Source organism: Hyla sarda, chromosome 3 (assembly GCF_029499605.1).
Source record: "Hyla sarda isolate aHylSar1 chromosome 3, aHylSar1.hap1, whole genome shotgun sequence".
Classification (NCBI taxonomy): Eukaryota; Metazoa; Chordata; class Amphibia; order Anura; family Hylidae; genus Hyla; species Hyla sarda.
Window position 1 is genome coordinate 35,023,585 of NC_079191.1, and position 22,454 is coordinate 35,046,038.

Genomic DNA, 22,454 nt, shown 5'->3' on the forward strand with positions numbered 1-22,454 from the left:
ACTATGTCAGTCTTGTGGTCAGAAATACGAGCCAAACCAGAGCCACTTGTAGAACAACCAGGTTATTTCTAGTCACACAGTGCTTTACTGCCTTTATCTATAAATGTGATATTTATATAAATTTGGATATTTTATATGAGCGATTACCTGGTATTTTAACCTACAGTCAATACACAATCAGTCATGTTATTCTAGATAGAGCCAGTATGGTGATCGGGACAGAGCTTGCTTAATAATGGATGACATGCCGTCTGCTCAGAAGCTAAGTGAAGTCTATGGAAAGCCATCTGCTGTGGCTCGAACATACTGCACAATGATTCATAGCCGTCTCTTAAGACAGTACTTGGTAATGCAAAAATAAGAGGCAAAACCAGGAGCATGGAATTAAGAACTGCTTTAAAGAAGGCACCGAGCTGTTGGCGCCATTAGATTCATCCGGTCGTTATTTGTATATGTTCATTCTTTTAAACTATTTATAATTTTTGCATTATGTTTTGTATTGAAATTGTGGCTTTATGAGGTTTGGCTAGGAGCCAAGGAGTTAACATGCACACATACATAGCTATAGCCAGGAACTTTCCAAAAGAAAAGGGAGGAGCTTTCTACTGAGTAGAACAGGAAGTTGGTAGTAGTCTCATGTAGAGGAGAGCAGAGCACATTAGACTCTCCCTGATAGGGTTATTCAGAGAACAGGATATCTTAGAGCTATACCATCTTGTGGTGTCCCGGTACCGCTACCTATACGTTACCTGTATAGAGGACCCCATAGTCAGAGTCCCTAGGACATCGGGTCCCTCTTGTCTAGTTTTCCCCTTGTCACCTCTCACTTACTCAGTAAAAATATAGTAGTTCACACTGGTGTGGTGCTGTGCGGCGTCCATTGCTGCCGTGGCGCCGTGTCTGCGGGGGGGTGCGGCCCATAGACTGGTTTGGGTGACATTGGGGCCGCTCTGCCAGTGGGTCGTTCCCCCCGTGGGCATTGGTGTCGCGGCGGTGGTGGTCGCCGCCCAGTGCTACGCCATTTTATGCTAGGGACGTTAGGGACCCACTCTAAATAGGTGGCCTTGACGTGGCGAGTGGGCTTGTACTTTTTGATCTAAAATGTATACTAACAACCTGTTAGTTTTTGATATTATGCTGAGAAGCAATTAGATCATTATACAAGATTGTAGATGTGCGACCATGTCTGTTTCTTCTACCTGAATTCACATTGTGTTTTCTATCCCCCCCTTTTTTTTTGATTGAACATGTGTCTGCACTCTTCCCCACCCCCTCAGCCCAACCCTATATAAGTAGTAGTTAGCTACACCAGGGCCATTTCTTTCCCAGCAGCCTCCCAGTCTGACTGGAAGAGCATAGTAAGTGTGCTGTTACACCTTGTTCGCACTGGTGTGGTGCTGTGCGGCGTCCGTTGCTGCCGTGGCACCGTGTCTGTGGGGGGGGTGCGGCCCATAGACTGGTTTGGGTGACATTGGGGCCACTCTGCCAGTGGGTCGATCCCCCCGTGGGCATTGGTGTCGCGGCGGTGGTGGTCGCCGCCCAGTGCTACGCCATTTTATGCTAGGGACGTTAGGGACCCACTCTAAATAGGGGGCCTTGACGTGGCGAGTGGGCTTGTACTTTTTGATCAAAAATGTATACTAACAACCTGTTAGTTTTTGATATTATGCTGAGAAGCAATTAGATCATTATACAAGATTGTAGATGTGCGACTGTGTCTGTTTCTTCTACCTGAATTCAAAAAATATAGTAGTTCTATTTGATATTTAGTTAACTATAAGTATAAAAATGTATATATTTAGTTATTTACCTGTTCGGAGCGTAACAGGACCTGCGGGTCACGTGATCAGGTAAACTCTATGGTTTTGCTTTAGGACCTTTGGAGGTCCCTGTGACGTGTTCACCCACCATGCATTGCAACGGTGAGTGACAGCTGACACGGACCAATCCAAAATGGCCATGCCCATATTAGGGAGCGGCGGCCATTACTTGCTCTCTTTCCTCGTGGGCTGCTGATGAAGACGGATCTGCGCAGCTGTCATCAGCAGTAACTAGGCCCAAACCTAGTTTGAGTTATCTAAATCCCTATTAACTCAGCAAGATCACCGGACCTAAATAGACCCCTAAATCCGGACGGATCTCTGCACCAATCCTAATTCTAATAACTCTTTGGATAAGTCAATGGTCCTCAGCATCTGTCAATCACTGCCGTTCTGTATAGAGACTGTATTGCTAAGACTGTTGCTGTTAATTGGATGTACCGCAAGTACTCCAGTAAAGTTTATGCAAGTTCAAGTTCATCTCTATTGTGGACCTTCATTCATTTAAGCACGCACCTATCGTTTCTGGGAAGAGTGGGGATAGGCCGAAGATTTACCTAAGCGTATTAACCCTCACCCTGGCGTCACGAGTTACAGGGGTTAAATTAACCCCTCATATACCGAAGCAGCACTCCAACTATACTACACCTCCGCAAGGCAGTTACCACAATCTCTTTCAGAGAAAATTGACTTGGACATCAACTTAACCTGGCCCCACCTGAGAGACTGAGCAGAGGAAGGAGAAATAGACAGTGTTTGGAGAAGATTTGCACAAAGACCCCATACCTAGACCATAGGATGGTGTGGTTGCTAAGCTACAGACCCTTCAAACCTGCACCCTGCTATTGGGAACTACAACATTATGTGAGTAAGACTTCTTACAGAAAATGTGAGCCGTACAGCTTCAGGGATAAAGACAAAGGGACTAGTGACACGACAATGGCTACAGCAAAGGTCCCCTAGTACACACCAGCTTTGTGAGTTACTCTGCTCCAGACATAGCGTGCCTGTAGTATGGTTCAAATAAATGTGTCTCAGTTATTTTAGTAAAGACAGTGAGGGAAATTTATCAAAACCTGTCCAGAGGAAAAGTTGCTGAGTTGCCCATAGCAACCAATCAGATGACTTCTTTCATTTTTGAAAAGGCCTGTGAAAAATGAAAGAAGTGATCTGATTGGTTGCTATGGGCAACTGGTCAACTTTTCTTCTGGACAGGTTTTGATAAATCTCCCCCTGTGACTTTTTTGTAAGCTGCTACAGTGTATATGGCAAGATGAACGAGGATCAAATAATGAGGTCTTGCCTAGCACTGCTGTCTGGTATGTGAGAAGGGGAAGGGTATGGTGGTCGATGGGCGGTATGTGTCACTAAGGCTCCTGGCTATGGTGAAGTAAGTAGTGTTGCTCGCGAATATTCGCAATTCGAATTTTATTTGCGAATATCGCATATTCGCGAATTCGCGAATATTTGCGAATATAGCGCTATATATTCGTAATTACGAATATTCGTTTTGGTTTTTTTTTGTTTTTTTTTCACAGTACACATCACAGTGATCATCCCTCTCTGCTTCCAGCTTATGTGGTGTAAGAAGGCTCTAATACTACTGTGTGAGACCGGTGTGCGAATGTTCGCATATACGAAAATTTGAATATGCAAATTTTCGCATATGCAAATTTTCGTTTATGCTAATTTTGAATATGCGAATATTCGCATATGTTAATTTTTGCACACGCGAATATTCGCATGTGCGAAAATAAAACGCGAATATTACGAATATGCGAATATTCGCGAATATGACGAATATTCGTCCATATATTCGCGAATATTCGCGAATTCGAATATGGCCTATGCCGCTCAACACTAGAAGTAAGAGCCGGTATTATTCAGTGTCTGTATTGTGAGGTAGTCTGACACTAAGACTGTAGTATGGCTTTAAGGCCATTCCGGGACAGCTCTTACTGGGAATGACCAAGTGCAGGGTGGGGGTCATTCCCCACAATCCAGGCCAGCTTTTGTTGGCCTTAAAGCTAGGCTGCTTCACCACCTGAGGGGGATTTGGTATTTGCAGCTCACAGAGCAAGAGAAAGTTGTGTGTGGAGTTCTTCCCTGTTGTTGCTCCTAGAGTGGAAGCTGCTAAACAGCCTACCTGGAGGCTTGGAAAAGTCCTGCTTAGTGCCGCACGGCACAAACTCATGTGTGATTTAAAACCGCTGTCTCCTTACCTCAATACTGCAACCACACCTATCTGCAAGAGCGAGTCTTCACATTTGGTGGAAGATGCGGGCACCGCAGTGAGGTCAGCGTTTGACTTGCTGTACGCTGTTTGCAAAGAACTGTGGCTGGGATAACCTGTTGAAGTGGTTGCTAGGGGCAACGATCCTGCTGGCAAGTGTCTGACAGTACAGCAGCGCTGTTTTCTCGAGAAAGTTGAAGCAGAGGAGTGTTGCCAAAATAGAGGCAGTTATAAAGGCACTCATGGAGGCCAACTTACAGCAGCGGGAGACAAACAGGCTACAGCAGGAACCCACGAAACAGCAGCAGTAATTCAACAGGCACCAGCAGGAGGCCAACAAGCACCAGCAGGAGACCAACCAGCTACTGCTACCACAGGTGATGGCGCTTCAAGCATGCTGCGAAAACCCGGACCAACCCAGATGCACGGAAGGCTGTTCGGTTGGCGATGCCTAAGATGACCGCTGCAGATAATGTTGAGACCTACCTGCCGGTCTTTGAAAGAGTGGCCGAGAGGGAGAGGTTACTCCACGACCAGGATTTGTGTCCTTGTGGTCCCAGTTAAGAGTTCCTGTGAGGCAGGGGTGTCCCCAATAGACTGACCCTATTCAGGGGTGACCCCGGAACCCTGGGAACCTGAGTCTGAAGCAACCACAGTTGGGGTAACCACTCCTACAGTGGAGGAAACAGAAACATTTCCATTGCATGTAATGGTGGGAGATGTGGAGGAGCTGCTGTCAGGTCCCGAGTTGGCAGACCTCAACGTCTCTGGTGAAAATTTCGGTACAGCACAACACTAGGACCCGACATTATCTCAGGCCTGGGAAAATGTCTTGGTCGTGGAAGGTGCACCACAACAACCGGGGCCGAGACGTTGTACTCCCGCTTTGTGGTCCACCAGGGGATGCTGTACTGGGTAAATCAAGTACGGGGAGAGAATGTGGAACAGTTGGTGGTGCCTAAAGCGTATAGGAGGTTGGTGTTAGAGTTAGCCCACCAACATGTTCTAGGGGACACCTGGACCAGCAGAAGATGCAGGACCAAATTTTGCAGCGTTTTTACTGGACCAGTGTCTACAAAGAGGTTGAGAGGTACTGTGAGTCTTGCCTAACATGTCAAATAACTAGCCCCCAGCCACATTACCATAGTCCCCTGGTTCCTCTTCCAGTTATTGAGATCCCATTTGAACGGATCGCTATGTATCTGGTAGGTCCGTTACCAAAGTCCACTAGGGGGCACCAACACATTCTGGTAGTCCTGGACTATGCAACTAGGTATCCTGAGGCGCTGCCTCTGCGACATCCCTCGGCCAAACTCATAGCTAAGGAGCTAATAGAAATATTTTCCCGAGTTGTTTTACCTAAAGAGGTGTTGACTGACCAGGGAACCCCGTTTATGTCTAAAGAAATGAAAGAGCTCAGTAAGCTGTTGCAGGTTAAACAGCTACGGACCTCCGTGTACCACCCGCAGACAGATGGCTTAGTAGAAAGGATTAACCAAATGTTAAAAAATATGTTAAAGCAGATGGTGGCTAGAGATGGGAAAAAATGGGACCTTTTACTGCCCTTTCTTATGTTCGCAGTGCGAGAAGTGCCCCAGGCCTCGACTGGGAAAGTCATCTACCAAAAGTGCAGGCCGTGGTAGACTCCCTCAGGAAAGCTGGGTTAACTGCTAACCCCAAAAAATGTGCAATTGGATTGGAAGAGACCAAATACCTGGGGTATGTCATTGGGCGGGGAGTTGTCAAACCCTAGATAAACAAAGTAGAGGCCATTCGTAATTGGCCATGGCCTGTCACTACCCATCAAGTCAAGTCGTTTCTGGGGATGGTGGGTTATTACATGAGGTTTATTCCCCACTTCGCTACAGTAGCTGCACCCTTAACAGACCTCTTGAAGGGATGCAAGTTGGTAATGGTGAGTTGGAATGAAAAGGCAGAGCAGGCTTTCTCCGCTTTGAAGTTGGCCCTATGCTGTTTTGGTGACACCCGACTTCAAAAAGGAGTTCGTAGTACTGTCAGATGCTTCTGAGGTAGGCCTTGGTGCTGTACTCTCGCGGAAAGTCAATGGGGCGGAGCATCTCATTGTCTTTCTCAGTCGCAAACTTACCCGGCCGAGACCAGGTATAGTATAATGGAGAGAGAGTGCCTGGCCATTAAGTGGGCACTCGAGTCTCTCCGCTATTATTTGTTGGGGAGAAAAATGCCAGGATCGCCCGGTGATTTTTGTCCTTACAAAATTTTAAGTTCATGGTTGAACACAGGGCTGGTTGGTTGCTAGGCAACGCCGATGCCCTGTCACGGGGCCATTGTTGCACAAGTATTCACCCTCTCGGGCTTGAACAAAGGGGGGGGGTATGTGAGAAGGTGAAGGGTATGGTGGTCGATGGACGCTATGTGTCACCAAGGCTCCTGGCTTTGGTGAAGTAAGAGCCGGTATTATTAAGTGTCCGTACTGTGATGCAATCTGACACTAAGACTGTAGTATGGCTTTAAGGCCAATCCGGGACGGCTCTTACTGGGAATGACCAAGTGCAGGGTGGGGGGTCATTCCCCACAATCCAGGCCAGCTTTTGTTGCTACCTCACCAGCTGAGGGGGATTTGCTATTTGAAGCACACACTGCCAGAGAGAGCTGAGTGTGGAGTTATACCCTCTGGTTGCTCCTAGATTGGAAGCTGCTGAACAACCTAGCTGAAGGCTTGGAAAAGTCTTGCTTAGTACCGCACGGCATGAACTCAGGTGTGAACAAGCACCAAGGAAATACAGGTGGACTTATGTTTTCCATTGTTCTGAGTTTAAAGACTGTTTTGCTGTATGCTCAAGTGTGAATAGAATACTGGACTTTGATTTAAAAACGCTGTATCGTTACCTCAATACTGCAACCGCACCTATCTCAAAGCGAATCATCACAGGTAGTAAAGGAAACTTAGTCACCACAGTTGCACACAACTGGCTTTCTTATAGAAGAAAGAAGAACAAACAACACATTTTAACGTGTTTGGGGCGAAAGACAATGCATCGTGCTCTGTTGCATTCTGTATTTGGGTAGCAGTTTCTAGTTAGCATTTTTCTAGACTATGGTACCTAATGGAGTGATCATAGGAATCCATGGAGGCACCATGCAACCAAAACCAAGTGGCTGGTGCAACCCTTTTAGAAACACCTAGTTGGGAAAGCCGTGGTGGAGGTAGCCTTCCAGAGACCCAAAGCGGCACAGACGGTATGGGAAGAAGTCAGCAATTGAACTCTTATGGTTTGGGCCCAGTAAGAGATCCTGGAATGGATAATTAAAGTTTGTGTTCTGCAATTGTTCGAACACAAGAACCTACTGAGTATAACCACCAAGCTTTGCGTGCCACATTTGTGAACTGTAACCATTAAGAAATAAAACAAAAATACAAAAGACAAAAGTGCTCCCTGATGTGACACCTTCAGCATAAGAAATTAAAAATAGGTGAGCCAAGGATTAACTCACCTAAAACGGTTGTGCAAATTCCGGCACAACACGTATATGCACTAGTTCATTTAAGGCTGCTGCACATTCCTCCTCATGTTCACAAGCATGAATAATAGATTCCAATACCACTCCAAACTCCACGGAGGATAATAGGCGCTGCCAGTAGGTTATCCAAGGGTGATAATAAAAACGTATTTTATTAAAACATGCTACGCTTTACTAAACCGGACCGGTTTCTTCTTCAGGCATCAAAGATCACTTTTTACGTGAAAAGTATCTACCACACTTTAGTGTCAGTACCACCGCTTCACAGACCGCTAGAATAGCACTGCGGATAAATATTATACTATAAGCTTGTTACTGAGTAGACCGGCAACTACTTCTTCAATTTAACATATTTAAAACTGAATTTCGACACAAAATAGCCGGTAATGAAAATCATTTTGAAAGATAAAAGCAGTAATATGAGGCACCAGATTGTCACTTAGTCACGAATATTAAAGTGTCATATTCAAATACACTCCAAGACTGTCCTTTCGTAACCTTGTTTTGTCAATTTCCTCCTTCTATTAAATTGACTGTGAACTCCAATTTATAGGATGTAATTAAAATGAGATTGATGGAAAGTAGAATTCCAGACCCTTGGTGTGTTAGTCACCCTGAACTGCTCTGCATGTGTCATCATTTCCCTGCTAAAAAGTCATTATTGTATTGCCTGAACGACCCGAAAAGAAATGTAACTAATCCTTAGTGTGCAGTGGAACATTGACTATGACCTTATCCAATGCCTATGTCCCATGCCGTTTCTGGTGAGGTCAACCAACTATGTAAATTCTGCAGTGAGTTCTAAATACATTTGCATAAGTCATTAAGATAACGTTGTCTTTTTTTATTGGACTTTCTACTAGAAATGTATGTGCACTATTTTATGTACACTAATTATAGAATACTGCTTTATGGGGTCAATTTGATGATTATAGGGGGGAATAGTATAACCAGCAATTCTCTAAGCATTATTGGAGTTTGCTTTGCTTGCATGAGCCGTGAGCTGTGTGAAAGCCTGTAATTTTTTTCAAAGCAAATGTCACATGAACTGAGACAGTAGAGGTAGAGGCTCTATGCAGCTTTGCAAACAAATTTTATATTGTGTTGATTTTTCTATCATTTTGTTCTGCATCTACTATGCAAATCTATGCATCTCCATGGTAACAGACTACAAAATCTGTGCACTCTGATCTGCTCTCTACATCTTGCCAACCTTTAGAATGAAAGTAGGAAAAGCAAAAGTCTGCACACCTGAGGAGCCTGAATCTTGGTAGAGGAGCATGGACACCTGTCCAAAGATAAGAGTCCCTGCACCTGGATAGTATTCAGCAATGTGCTATGCTACACTGCTTACTGTTTGGTCAAAAGTAGGTAAGCGATTATACTGTTCATCATCATCTACTTTAGTGAATAGTAGTGTATGATACTATTGTTTTTGTGTCTTTGCCGTATTATTAAATGTTATTATGTGGTAATATTGTACTTTTAGACTAACTATTGAAGTATCAGACTCAGTGTTTAAAGGGGTACTCCACTCCTAAACATCTTATCCCCTTCCAAAGCATAGGGGATAAGATGTCTGATCATGGGGGTGCGGCTACTGGGAACTGTAAGAGCTGCACCCCAGTCTTCCGGTGCACGGAGCGAACTCCGTGCGGGATGAGAGGCAGCCACAGCCATTACGCCCCCTCCATTCATGTCTATGGGAGGAGGCGTGATGGCTATGTACTAACCGTTACACCCCCTCCCATAGACATAAATGAAGGGGGCATGGCGTGATGTCACGAACATGGAAGCTCCAAGCTGTCACTGGCCTGGAGATCGTGGATGGTCCCAGCGGCCAGATCCTCTGGGATCAGACATTGTATCTAGTGATGAGCGGCATAGGCCATATTCGAATTCGCGATATTTCACGAATATTCGTCATATATTCGCGAAATTCGCATAGTGGTTATAATCGTTATACTTATTATGAAAATAAGTAATTTTATGACTTATTTTGTCCGCGGGTACTCCTCGTGCGTAAGTTCCCACGGACATACTTTCACCATTTGGGGGTAGTGAAAAAGGTTTCAGAACCACTGCCCTAATGTAATCACTTTACAACTTGGGTGACACACTGTAACAAACCTCCTACTCATGTAATCACCTTACTACTGGGGTAACACACTGTAACAAACCTCCTCCTCATGTAATCTCCTTACTACTGGGGTAACACACTGTAACAAACCTCCTCCTCATGTAATCTCCTTACTATTGGGGTGACACACTGCAATAAACCTCCTCCTCATGTAATCATCTCCTTACAACTGGGGTGACACAATGTAACAAACTTCCTCCTCATGTAATCTCATTACTACTGGGGTGACACACTGCAACAAACCTCCTCCTCATGTAATCTCCTTACTACTGGGGTGACACACTGTAACAAACCTCCTCCTCATGTAATCTCCTTACTACTGGGGCGACACACTGTAGCAAACCTCCTCCTCATGTAATCTCCTTACTACTGGGGTAACACACTGTAACAAACCTCCTCCTCATGTAATCTCCTTACTATTGGGGTGACACACTGCAATAAACCTCCTCCTCATGTAATCTCCTTACAACTGGGGTGACACACTGTAACAAACCTCCTCTTCATATAATCTCCTTACTACTGGGGTGACACACTGTAACAAACCTCATGTAATCTTCTTCCTACTGGGGTGACATGAGACCTCCACTCCAGCGTAGCTCAGCCCCGCCTCCTCCACAGCATCACACAGGTCCTTCAGTCATCATTTCTTCTATGCTGCTCAGCTCCACCCCTAACATGTGACAGGTCACATGATATTGACATTATTACAGGTCCTATACCACCAGCATTTAGAAAGCCGTTGAGGAAGAGGCGGAGGAGGGGTAAGTGACAGTGCTGCACTCCTGATAGATAGAGGAGCGCAGCACCGCCAGAGTTGTTTTAGGGTTACCAGGCAGTGACTGTGAAGTTGTATAGGGGGAACAATTGATTGCCGTACACCGCTCTGAGAGTGAGGGGCACATATTGCGCTCAACGCTCCAGTCTGGCAGCATTTGCTGCTGTACCTGTGAGTGACAATGTGAGCACACAGGGGGGGGGGGGGGGCAGTACCGAATTGTGCAGGGGTGGCAGCGGGCCGCGCGCCCCCATCAAAAGTGTGCTATAGGCCTATTTAGCCTGTAGGAAAAACCAGCCCTGTTGAGAATACCATCACTCAGCCGTCCCCCCCCCCACACCAGCTGTCAGCTTACTCCCCCCTGGAAACTGTCAGCTTACTCCCCCCGCACTAACCAGCGGTACTGTCTGGTAGTGCGGGGGACGCTGATCAGTTTGATGCTTACCGTGCCCGTATCCTGCAAATGAGGTGCTAACTGGCACCGGCCAGGCTAACTGGCACTCTGACATCAGTGCCACATGCCGCAGCGCCGCCCAGCTCATCAATATTCCTCCCCTCCCTCCACCTCTCCCTCTTCTCCCCGCTCTGTATTGAAGAGAGAGGGGAGGAATATTGATGAGCTGGGCGGCGCTACGGCATGCGGCACTGACGTCGGAGTGCCAGTTAACCTGGCCGATGCCAGTTAGCACCTCATTTGCATATACCGAAAATAGAAGATTACGTGCGAACGGTGTGGCGGATCCGGGCACTGTAAGGATCAAACTGATCAACGTCCCCCATACTACCAGCCAGCACCGCTGGTTAGTGCGGGGGGGGGGGGGGGGCAAAGCTGACAGTTTTCCTTTAAAGGGGTACTCTGCTGCTCACCGTTTGGAACAAACGAACCCTGGAGCCGGCGCCAGGAGCTTGTGACTAGTGATGAGTGGCAAGGGCCATATTCGAGTTTGCGATATTTCACGAATATATATGGACGAATAATCGTCCTATGTTGGCGAAATTCGCATATTCGCTATGTTCGTTTTTTTGTTTTTTTTTGCCGATATTCGCATGAAAATTAGCATGAAAATTTTCATTAAAAAAACATGAACATTGATCATTACGAATATATCACTATATTCTAAATATTCGCAAAATCGCAAAGTACCGTTATTCGTAGTAGAAGTTTGCATTTCGAAGATTGCTTGTGATGTCATAGCCCCGCCCCCCCCTAATGACATCACCCCCATCCCCTCGATGCAAGTCTATTTGAGGGGGCGTGATGGACGTCACACCCCCTCCCATAGATTTGCATTGAGGGGGCAGGGCATGATGTCACGAGGGGGCGGAGCTATGATGTAACATGCTCCCGGCTCCAGTCTTCGGAACAGTTTGTGCCGATATTCACGGTAGAAATTTGCATTTCGAAGATTTGCGCTCAACACTACTCGTCACGTCATAGCCCCACCCCCCTCATGACATCACGCCCCCTCCCCTCAATGCAAGTCTATGGGAGGGGGCGTGACGGACATCACACTCCTCCCATAGATTTGCATCGAGGGGGCGGAGCTATGATGTCACAAGCTCCCGGCTCCAATGTTCGGAACAGTTTCTTCCAAACGCTGAGCAGCGGAGTACCTCTTTAACTATTACCTTTTTACTCCAATGCGGTCAGCAGTAAGCTGAAAAAGAAACAAAGGTCTGTATAGGAAAAAAAATGATCTGCATGGTGGCACAATTTTCCAAAGAATAATTAAAAAAAGTGGACGTATTGTTCTGTACCAGTTGTATTCAGGTTTCCTTATTCTAATAGAATGACCCATTATTTGAAGGACCCCCATACAGTATAATAACTCCGCATGCATGATATTTAGGAGGAGAAGGGGGTTTTGCGTGAGACACTTCTTGCCAATTACTAATTCTAAGTCAATATTTTCGAGCCTTTCTAGTGTGGAGTGGGAGCTGGCAGTGCTGTGTGAGAATATAGAATAATGCGGGAAGGCGTAGAAGTCTTTTATACCCTTATAGCTCCCATCAGCATGGCGCAGGAATGGTGCTACTTTGAAGTAGTGAGGCACCTTTTTATGTTCTGTCTTAACTCAGGTTCTTGACGGGATTTGGTTTAATCACGAGGCCCCACCTGCTGGGTTGACGCAAGGCAAATGGTTCGGGGAATAGAAAAAAAAAAGTGCTGTATTAAGCAAACAGGAGACCATCTGGCTTCTCATTACCATCTCGATTGAGAGGAAGTACTCTTTTAGGAAGTGCTCTGGAGAAACATCGAGACACGAGGAGAGATCATTTACTACACGCAGAACGGAGAAGAGATCATTTACTACACGCAGAACGGTATGCACGGATGATTCTCCCCTCTGGAGCGCTCCTCTGTTGAACCGAGTCCAATCCCGTTCCTTGTGTTTCAATGACGATCTATCTGTTTCGCAGTGTTTTTTGATAACCAAATGTGAGTTCCGAGAAAAGCTCAGAAGGAGACGGATTAAGCGGCTAAATGCGATGTTTAATTGCGCCGAGGAATATTTATAGAACGCGACCCACTGAGAGAAATAAGGGGCCTGAGTGAATAAAAAGGCTTCCGTAATAACAGTCTACCACCGCGGCCTTTCACTATACGAGGGCAACACATATTTAAAGTGCTGAAAATGTTTAATAAAATTATATGGAATTAAAAAAATACAAAAAATATGCCGTGCTGCCGATCAGAGGGGAGAAAGAATTTACATGATTAAAACGTTTCTATTCTGCACGGAATTCAGGGATTTTTGCTTTTCTTCCTAATAAAGAGGAATATCATTTTATTTCAAATGGATTGGGGTTGCCCCAAAAAACAACAAGCCCTGAGTAGGGCACGTGGACTCCGGAGCCTACTCTATGAGTTAGAATGTGTTCCCATAATGTCAGTCCTGGTCTATGTATTACTGAGATTAATATAACAACGACAGCAGAGGAAAGATATGGCAGGAAGCCATTTGAGGTAGATTGAGTTTTATTCAGTAGAGGCAACGCTCTGTGAGCTAAACAGTCTGATTTCCAAAATGATACATTGCAGTAAACAACCAGTGAGATTTGTTCTGAAGTTGCTGATGTATTTAGTCTTTCCTGGATTGGATACAATTGTACCCACTTCTTGTATGAAAGCAGGAATAACTACAGAGTAAAGGAAATAAGTATTTGATCCCTTGCTGGTTTTTCAGATTTGCCTACTGACAACGAAAGGATCAGTCTATAATAATAATGGTTGGTTATTGTATTGTTTATTCATCCAGAAAAAGGCTTTTTAAGTAAGTTATTAATTGATTTGAATTGTATTCACTTAGCAATATTTCCGCCCTCCAGGTGTCTTTTATACAGGTAACAAGCTGAGATTAGGAGCACTCTCTTAAAAGGAACACTCCTAATCTCAGCTTGTGATCTGTATAAAAGACACCTGTCCACAGAAGCAATCAGATTCCAAACTCTTCACCATGACCAAGACCAAAGAGCTGTCCAAGGATGTCAGGGACAAGATTGTAGACAACACAAGGATGGAATGGGCTACAAGACCATCACCAAGCAGCTTGGTGAGAAGCTTACAACAGGTGGTGCCATTATTCACAAATAGAAGAAAAACAACCTTGTGGAGGTTCAATGGTCATGAGAATGGTGAGGAACCAGCCCGGAACTACACGGGAGGATCTTGTCAATGATCTTAAAGGGGTACTCCGCTGCTCATCGTTTGGAACAAATTGTTCCAAATGCTGGAGCCGGCGATGGGAGCTTGTGATGTCATAGCCCCGCCCCCTCATGATGTCACGCCCATTACTCCCCCTCCCATAGACTTGCATTGAGGGGGCGGGTGTGACATCATGAGCGAGCGGGGCTATGGCGTCACGAGCTCCCGGCGCCGGCTCCAGCGTTCGGAACAGTTTGTTCCAAACGTTGAGCAGCGGAGTACCCCTTTAAGGCAGCTAGTACCAATCACCAAGAAAACAATTGGTAACACACTACACTGTGAAGGACTGAAATCCTGTAGTGCCTGAAAGGGTCCTCTGCTCAAGAAAGCTCATGTACCAGCTTGTCTAAGTTTGCCAATGAACCTCTGAATGATTCAATGTATATAGTCATCCTATATTCGCAAATTTTGCGTATTCATTATATTCGTTGCATATTCGCATCATCAATTATTAGAAAAAGGAAGACATACAAGACCACTGATAATCTGCCTCAATCTGGGGTTCTACGCAATGCGGGGACAAGGACCAGCGGAGAAAGAAGAGGACAAGGCAGGAGGTGAGCAGCAGTCTGGGGTTCGCATGCGGCGCGTCTCGCAATGCGAACCTCGGCACTGCCGGGAGAAGGGGGCAGCATGAGAGAATGCTCCCGGCCGGAGCGAGAGACCTAACAACCATTTTAAAGCAATATGGGGAAGAAAAAGGATCTTTCTGCTGCCAAAAAAGAATTTTGCTGATTTAGAGCACAGATGGGTTTGTGTAGATAAAGGCACATTGAGGAAGATTTCTGCCAGATCCATGCATCAGATCAAGAGAGCAGCTGCTAAAATACCATTACATAACAGTAAAAAGATACAGTGGGGCAAAAAATGATTTAGTCAGCCACCAATTGTGCAAATTCTCCCACTTAAAAAGATGAGAGAGGCCTGTAATTTTCATCATAGGTATACCTCAACTATGAGAGACAGAATCAGAAACAATATCCATAAAATCACGTTGTCTGAATTTTAAAGAATTTATTTGCAAATTATGGTTGAAAATAAGTATTTGGTCAATAACAAAAGTTAATCTCAATACTTTGTTATATGCCCTTTGTTGGCAATGACAAAGGTCAAACGTTTTCTGTAAGTCTTCACAAGGTTTTCACACACTGTTGCCTGTATTTTGGCCCATTCCTCCATGCTGATCCCCTCTAGAGCAGTGATGTTTTGGGGCTGTCGCTGGGCAACACAGACTTTCAACTCCCTCCAAAGTATTTATATGGGGTTGTGATCTGAACACTGGCTAGGCCACTCCAGGACCTTGAAATGGTCAGTTGTCCTGGTCCCTTAGCAGAAAAACAGCTGCAAAGCATGATATTTCCACCCCCATGCTTCACAGTAGGTGTGGTGTTCTTTGGATGCAACTCAGCATTCTTTCTTCTCCAAACACGACGAGTTGAGTTTTTACCAAAAAGTTCTACTTTGGTTTCATTTTGCCACATGACATTCTCCCAATCCTCTTCTGGATCCTCCAAATGCTCTCTAGAAAACTTCAGATGGGCCTCGACATGTACTGGCTTAAGCAGGGGGACACATGATTTGAGTCCCTTGCAGCATAGTGTGTTACTGATGGTAGCCTTTGTTACTTTGGTCCCAGCTCTCTGCAGATCATTCACAAGGTCCCCCCATGTGTTTCTGGGATTTTTGCTCACCGTTCTTGTGATAATTTTGACACCACGGGGTGAGATCTTGTATGGAGCCCCAGATCGAATGAGATTATGAGTGGTCTTGTATGTCTTCCATTTTCTAATAATTGCTCCCACAGTTGATTTCTTCACACCAAGCTGCTTGCCTATTTCAGATTCAGTCTTCCCAGCCTGATTTACAACTTTGTTTCTGGTGTCCTTCAACAGCTCTTTGGTCTTGGCCATAGTGGAGTTTGGAGTGTGACTGTTTGAGGTAGTGTCTTTTATACTGATAACAAGTTCAAAAAGGTTCCATTAATACAAGTAACAAGTGGAGGACAGAGGAGACTCTTAAAGAAGAAGTTACATGTCTGTGAGAGACAGAAATCTTGCTTGTTTGTAGGTGACCAAATACTTATTGTCCACTATAATTTGCAAATAAATTCTTTAAAACTCAGATGATGGATTTTTTTTCTCATTATGTCTCTCATAGTTGAGGTATACCTATGATGAAAATTACAGGCCTCTCTCATCTTTTTAAGTGGGAGAACTTGCACAATTAGTGGCTGAGTAAATACTTTTTTGCCCCACTGTATTTGAAGCTGCTGGTGCCTCTGGAGTCCCACGGACATCAAGGTGTAGAGTCCTCCAGAGTCTTGCAACTATGCATAAACCTTCTATTCGGCCACCATTAACCAATGCTCACAAGTAGAAATGGCTGCCTTGGACAGAAAAATACATGAAACTAATTTTCAAACAGTCCTGTTCACTGATGAGTGCTGTGCAAGCCTGGATGGTCCAGATGGATGAGCAGTGCATAGTTGGTGGACAGCCGACCTGTTCCAACAAGGCTGCGACATCAGCAAGGTGGTGGTGGAGTCATGTTTTGGGCTGGAATCATGGGAAGAGAGCTGGTCGGCCCCTTTAGGGTCCCCGAATGTGTAAAGATGACCTCTACATAGTGTGTGGAGTTTCTAACTGACCACTTTCTTCACTGGCACAGAAGGAAGAACTATGCTTTCAGTGATAAAACCATCTTCATGCATGACAATGCACCATCTCATGCTGCAAAGAATACCTCTGCATCAATGGCTGCTATGGGGTTAAAAGGAGAGAAAGTCATTGTGTGTCCTCCATCCTCCCCTGACCTCAATCCTATTGAGAACCTTTGGAGCATCCTCAAACAAAAGATCTATGAGGGTGGGAGGCAGTTTACATCCAAACAGCAGCTCTGGGAGGCTATTCTGACATCTTGCAAACAATTTCAAGCAAAAACTGTACAAAAACTCCCAAGTTCAATGGATGCAAGACTTGTGAAGCTGCTTTCAAATAAGGGGTCCTAAGTTAAAATGTAATGTGACCTGTTAGGCCCCTTTCACACTACCGGTATGCCCCATCAAATATGGCTGTCAAACTCTTTTTTTTTTTTTGCAGTTTGACGACCGTCATTTGGCGAGTCATAACGAGGAATAACGGGTCCTGATGGACCCCATTATAGTCATTTGGGTCCATCGAGCATTGTTATTTTCAGAGTGAATAGCTGGAGAAAAAGACGGTGCAAGCACTATTTTTTCTCCCGCTATTCGGGATCCGAAAATAACAAACTTCACACTACCGGAGACAAACAGCAGTGTGAATGTAGCCTTAAAATGTTTACAAAGTTAAAATGTTGTTAAAAGTTTGATTGAAGTAGCTTTTGATTTCAGTAAATGCTGCAAGCACAACAAACGAGAATTCTCAGCTCTTTACAACCTATAAAGTGTTTTGAAACTTACTGTGCATAATAATTTGGAACGGTTCATTGTAAGTTCTTTATAAAAAAAAAAATCCTGTTATCATTAGGAGGTTTGTTCAATAAAAGTTGAATTTTAATAGTTGATAACATGAGAATTATGCTGACTGTTATTTACATCAATTATTAAGTTAAATGAGAAAAATATAATTTACATAATAATTTGGAACAGGGTGTAAGGACACAGGCCATATTATTTTTGCATTTCATATTTTCCTCTTCGCCATCTAAAATCTATTACTTTTTTATATTTCCATCCAGTGGCGTTGCTAGTGTTGGTGTCACCCGGTGAGATAGAAAATGGTGTCACCCCATACCTACCCCCCCCCCCCTTCCACATAATAAAGTTCTTAGCCTGTTGTGACGGATACCACTGGTGTAGCGCATTGTGAAAAATTCCAGTATAATAATTAAATATACCAATAGCCACAGAATGGAAAAGCGCTAAAGAGGTTTTCACCATTTAAAACTACAACTCCCAGAATTACTTAAATGGGTACTCCACTGGAAATTATTTTCTTTTGAATCAACTGGTGCCAGGAAGTTAAAATCTGAATCATTCAAGTAAGTAATTTACAAACCTGTTTAACTTTCTGGCACCAGTTGATTCAAAAGAAAATGTTTTGCAGCTGAGTACCCCTTTAAGCAGTGGTGAGGTTATGCTGGGAGTTAAGTTTCACTCTTCTTAACTGCAGAACTTACAAGTGACTATAGCTCTGATAGGACATAATGAGGACAATACACAAGAATATCAGTGACTACAGGTGACGTCTTCTCTATAGTGAGGAGAATACACAATGATATCAGTGATTACAGGTGACGTCTTCTCTATAGTGAGGAGAATACACAATGATATCAGTGATTACAGGTGACGTCTTCTCTATAGTGAGGAGAATACACAATAATATCAGTGACTACAGGTGACGTCTTCTCTATAGTGAGAAGAATACACAATGATATCAGTGATTACAGGTGACGTCTTCTCTATAGTGAGGAGAATACAGAATGATATCAGTGATTACAGGTGACGTCTTCTCTATAGTAAGGAGAATACACAATCATATCAGTGACTACAGGTGATGTCTTCTCTATAGTGAGGAGAATACACAATGATATCAGTGATTACAGGTGACGTCTTCTCTATAGTGAGGAGAATACATAATGATATCAGTGACTACAGGTGACGTCTTCTCTATAGTGAGGAGAATACACAATGATATCAGTGATTACAGGTGAGGTCTTCTCTATAGTAAGGAGAATACACAATGATATCAGTGACTACAGGTGAGGTCTTCTCTATAGTAAGGAGAATACACAATGATATCAGTGACTACAGATGAGGTCTTCTCTATAGTGAGGAGAATACATAATGATATCAGTGATTACAGGTGACGTCTTCTCTATAGTGAGGAGAATACACAATGATATCAGTGACTACAGGTGACGTCTTCTCTATAGTGAGGAGAATACATAATGATATCAGTGATTACAGGTGACATCTTCTCTATAGTGAGGGGGTGCTGTCAGCGCTGGGGGGCGGGGGGGGTTTGGTTGGGGTCAGCGCTAACTGAGGACGGGGGGGGTGTGCTGGCAGCGTGGTGTCACCCCATCAGCCTGGTGTCACCCGGTGCGGTCCGCACCCCCCGCACCCTGGTCACAACGCCACTGTTTCCATCCACAGACCCATATGAGGGCTTGTTTTTTGCATGACCAATTGTATTTTGTAATGTCATCAATTATTTTACCCTAAAATGTATGGTAAACCCAAAAAAATTTTTTTTTGTGTAAGGAAATGTAAACGAAAATAACTATTTTGGTAATTGGGGGGTTGTTGTTTTCAAGCTGTACACTTTATGGTAAAAATTACCCGTTTTCTTTATTTTGTGGATCAATACGATTTAAATGATACCCATGGTTACATGTTTTTCTATTATTGTACTGCTTTTAAAAAATCTCAAACTTATTTTTTACAAAATCGGTAATTAAAATCGCCCCATTTTGACCACCTCTAACATTTTTCCGTATACGGGGATTTGCGAAGGCTAACTTTTTTGCACCCTGATTTGTCTTATTTTGTAGTACCACTTATGCATATATGTGACTTTTTGATCGCATTTTATTATTATTATTATTATAATTTTTTTTTTTTTGCAATGTGATGTGACCAAAAACCTGAAATTTGACAGTCTCCTTGCACGGAGCAAAGATCGCTCCATGTGCAAAGAGGGGGGTCAACACAGCTTCATGCATGGGAGAGCTGAGGAATAAGTTGTGTAAGGGTGCATTCACACCACGTTTTTGCAATACAGTTCCCGTATACGTTTTTTTTTCCTGTACCCAAAACCTTAACCTACCATGGTTTTTGGTCTGGGTGAAAAACTGTTTTGAAACCGTATATGTTTTTTTTTTAAAACATGGGAGTCAATGGGAACCCTACAGAACCATATGTGCGTACAGTTCCATCCGGTTTGCACGATACGGTTTTTGACTTGGCACAGTTTTTTTCTTGGAATTTCAATCAAAAGAAACTTTATTCATAATGGAGTGAAAAGTTAAAAACATATACGTTTTTTCTTAAAAGACGGATGCAACCGGACATCATTTTTCAAACCGTATATGGGTTAAAATTTGTACACATGTTTTGATACAGTTTAGTCAGGTTTTGAGGAATCAGTTTTTCATTTAAAAAAAAACTGATGCGGGAACTGCATTGATAAAACGTGGTGTGAATGCACCCTTTCACTGCTGTGCTCCTTTAATCTTAGAAAGATGTAAAACCTGATATAAAAAAAACTCCTGATATTCAGATGTTTCATACAGACCTAAGGAGATTGCACTGGTGGAGTTTATGAGCTTCCACAGCTAGAACAAACCAAACTCCTTCACCCCACTCAGAGAAAGCTTGAACACTCCATTTCAAACAAAGCCCAATTCAATTAAAGGGCATTTCCTTATAATTTTGGTCAAGAAATTGTTAGAAATTGATTTCCCAGAAGAGGCCAAAAGATTAGTTTGGTCAAGCTGATATATATGAGAGGATGACATTGGAGAAGCCTGTGATCTCACACTACAGAAGGAAGAGGCTCAGCAGGGAGCTCAGTAGATGCTTTGAAGATTGTCTATTTTTGGCAAAAGTACAATACAGATGATCAAAGCAAAGATTCCTAATGTAATGTCAAGTAGACAAAAAGTAATTGTGTGACACTTTGGTACTGGCAACTTGAATGGTGCATGGGGTACCTCCTGTATTTGTGTAAAATATCCATAAGACAAACATCCTGGCTACATTCTTTTTACCTGTAAAGATAGAAGAAGGTTCCAGGTAGATGTTTGAAAAGGTTCTCCTGAGCAAGGTGGGATATGATGAGATGAGGCTTCAAGGAATCATTCAAGGAACTGGTCAACAGATTAAAGGGGTATTCAGGCCATACACATCTTTGGATAGGGGATAAGATGTCTGATCACGGGGGGCCCGCTGATGGGACCCCTCGTGATCTCTGTGCAGCACCCACATTCTATGCTGGGCTGCTGCTTCAGTCCCAGAAACTTCTGCGTTTCCGGGACTGGAGACGTGATGTTATGCCACACCCCCTCCATTCATGTCTATGGGAGGGGGCATGACGTGACATAACGAAGGGGGCGAGGCGGGACATCACGTAGTGCTGGGTAGTATATCAGTTCATACCAAATACAGGTGTGTTTTACTTTACAATATTAATTTTTCACATACCGCAATTCTGTTTCCATAGCAACCAACTCCAATGCGTGATGGCATAGAGAAAAGTCCGGCCGTACAGCGTCTCTGGGAAGTGTAGTCTGAGCCGCATTGAACTGACTGTGAGGTGCATGGAGGGGACTACAACTCCCGGCGGGCACGTGACTTCCGGGTGGGCATGGGAAACTCGAGCAGAACTGCGGAGACATGGAGGTGAGTTACCGGGTGGCCTGACCAAGACCCTGGGTACCATGGTGAGGACCCCCGACCACCGGGAAACTCGAGCAGCAAAACTGAGGAGACATGGAGGAAAGTCACCGGGTGGCCTGACCGAGACCCCGGGTACCATGGTGAGGACCCCTGACCACCTGACACTATATTAAGTACCCCCCCCCCCCCAAAATACTGTTAAATACTGTGAAACCGCTATAATTTACAAAAATACAGTGATATACATTTTTGGTCATACCGCCCAGTTGATTGCAGCGTCTAAAAAGAAATTGAAAGTGTCCCGGCAGCTCACCGGACAACGAGAGGGTCCTCACCTGCCTCTCTGTTGTCCGTTCGGTGATCTGCTTCTCCTAGCCTGCGCAGCAGATCTCTGGTTACACTGATCAGTGCTTTGCTATAGCACTGATCAGTATATGCAATCAGAAGATCAAATGTTTTAGCCCCCCTGTTGGGGCAAAAAAAAAAAAAGTGTAAAAAAAAAGTTAATAAAAGTAAAATAATCCCTTCCCTAATGAAAGTTTAAATCACCCCCCCCCCCTTTTCCCATTTTTAAAATAAAATAATATAATAAAAAATAATCATATGTGGTACCGCAATATTCGTAAATGTCCAAACTATTACACATTATGTACACGTAAAAAAATTTCATATACCATAAAAATATTAATAAAAAGCTATCAAATAGTCCCATCAAAACAAAAATGGGACCGCTAAAATCTACAGACCACTGCGCAAAAAAATGAGCCCTCATATAACCCTGTATGCGGAAAAATACAAAAGTTATAGGGGTCAGAAGATGACAGTTTTAAACATACTAATTTTGGTGCATGTAGTTAGGATTTTTTTTAAAGTAGTAAAATAAAATAAAACCTACATA

At 43.9% G+C, this 22,454-nt stretch overlaps 1 long non-coding RNA gene across 1 annotated transcript in view; it reads right to left on the reverse strand.

Moving 5' to 3' along the window:
* Window positions 1-10,286, reverse strand: part of LOC130361271 (uncharacterized) — a 48,340-nt gene extending 38,054 nt beyond the window's left edge. The window contains exon 1 of the long non-coding RNA XR_008890931.1: window positions 10,238-10,286. This is a non-coding gene — a long non-coding RNA (uncharacterized LOC130361271). The remainder of the gene's footprint in view (window positions 1-10,237) is intronic.
* Between the last annotated feature and the right edge of the window lie 12,168 nt (window positions 10,287-22,454).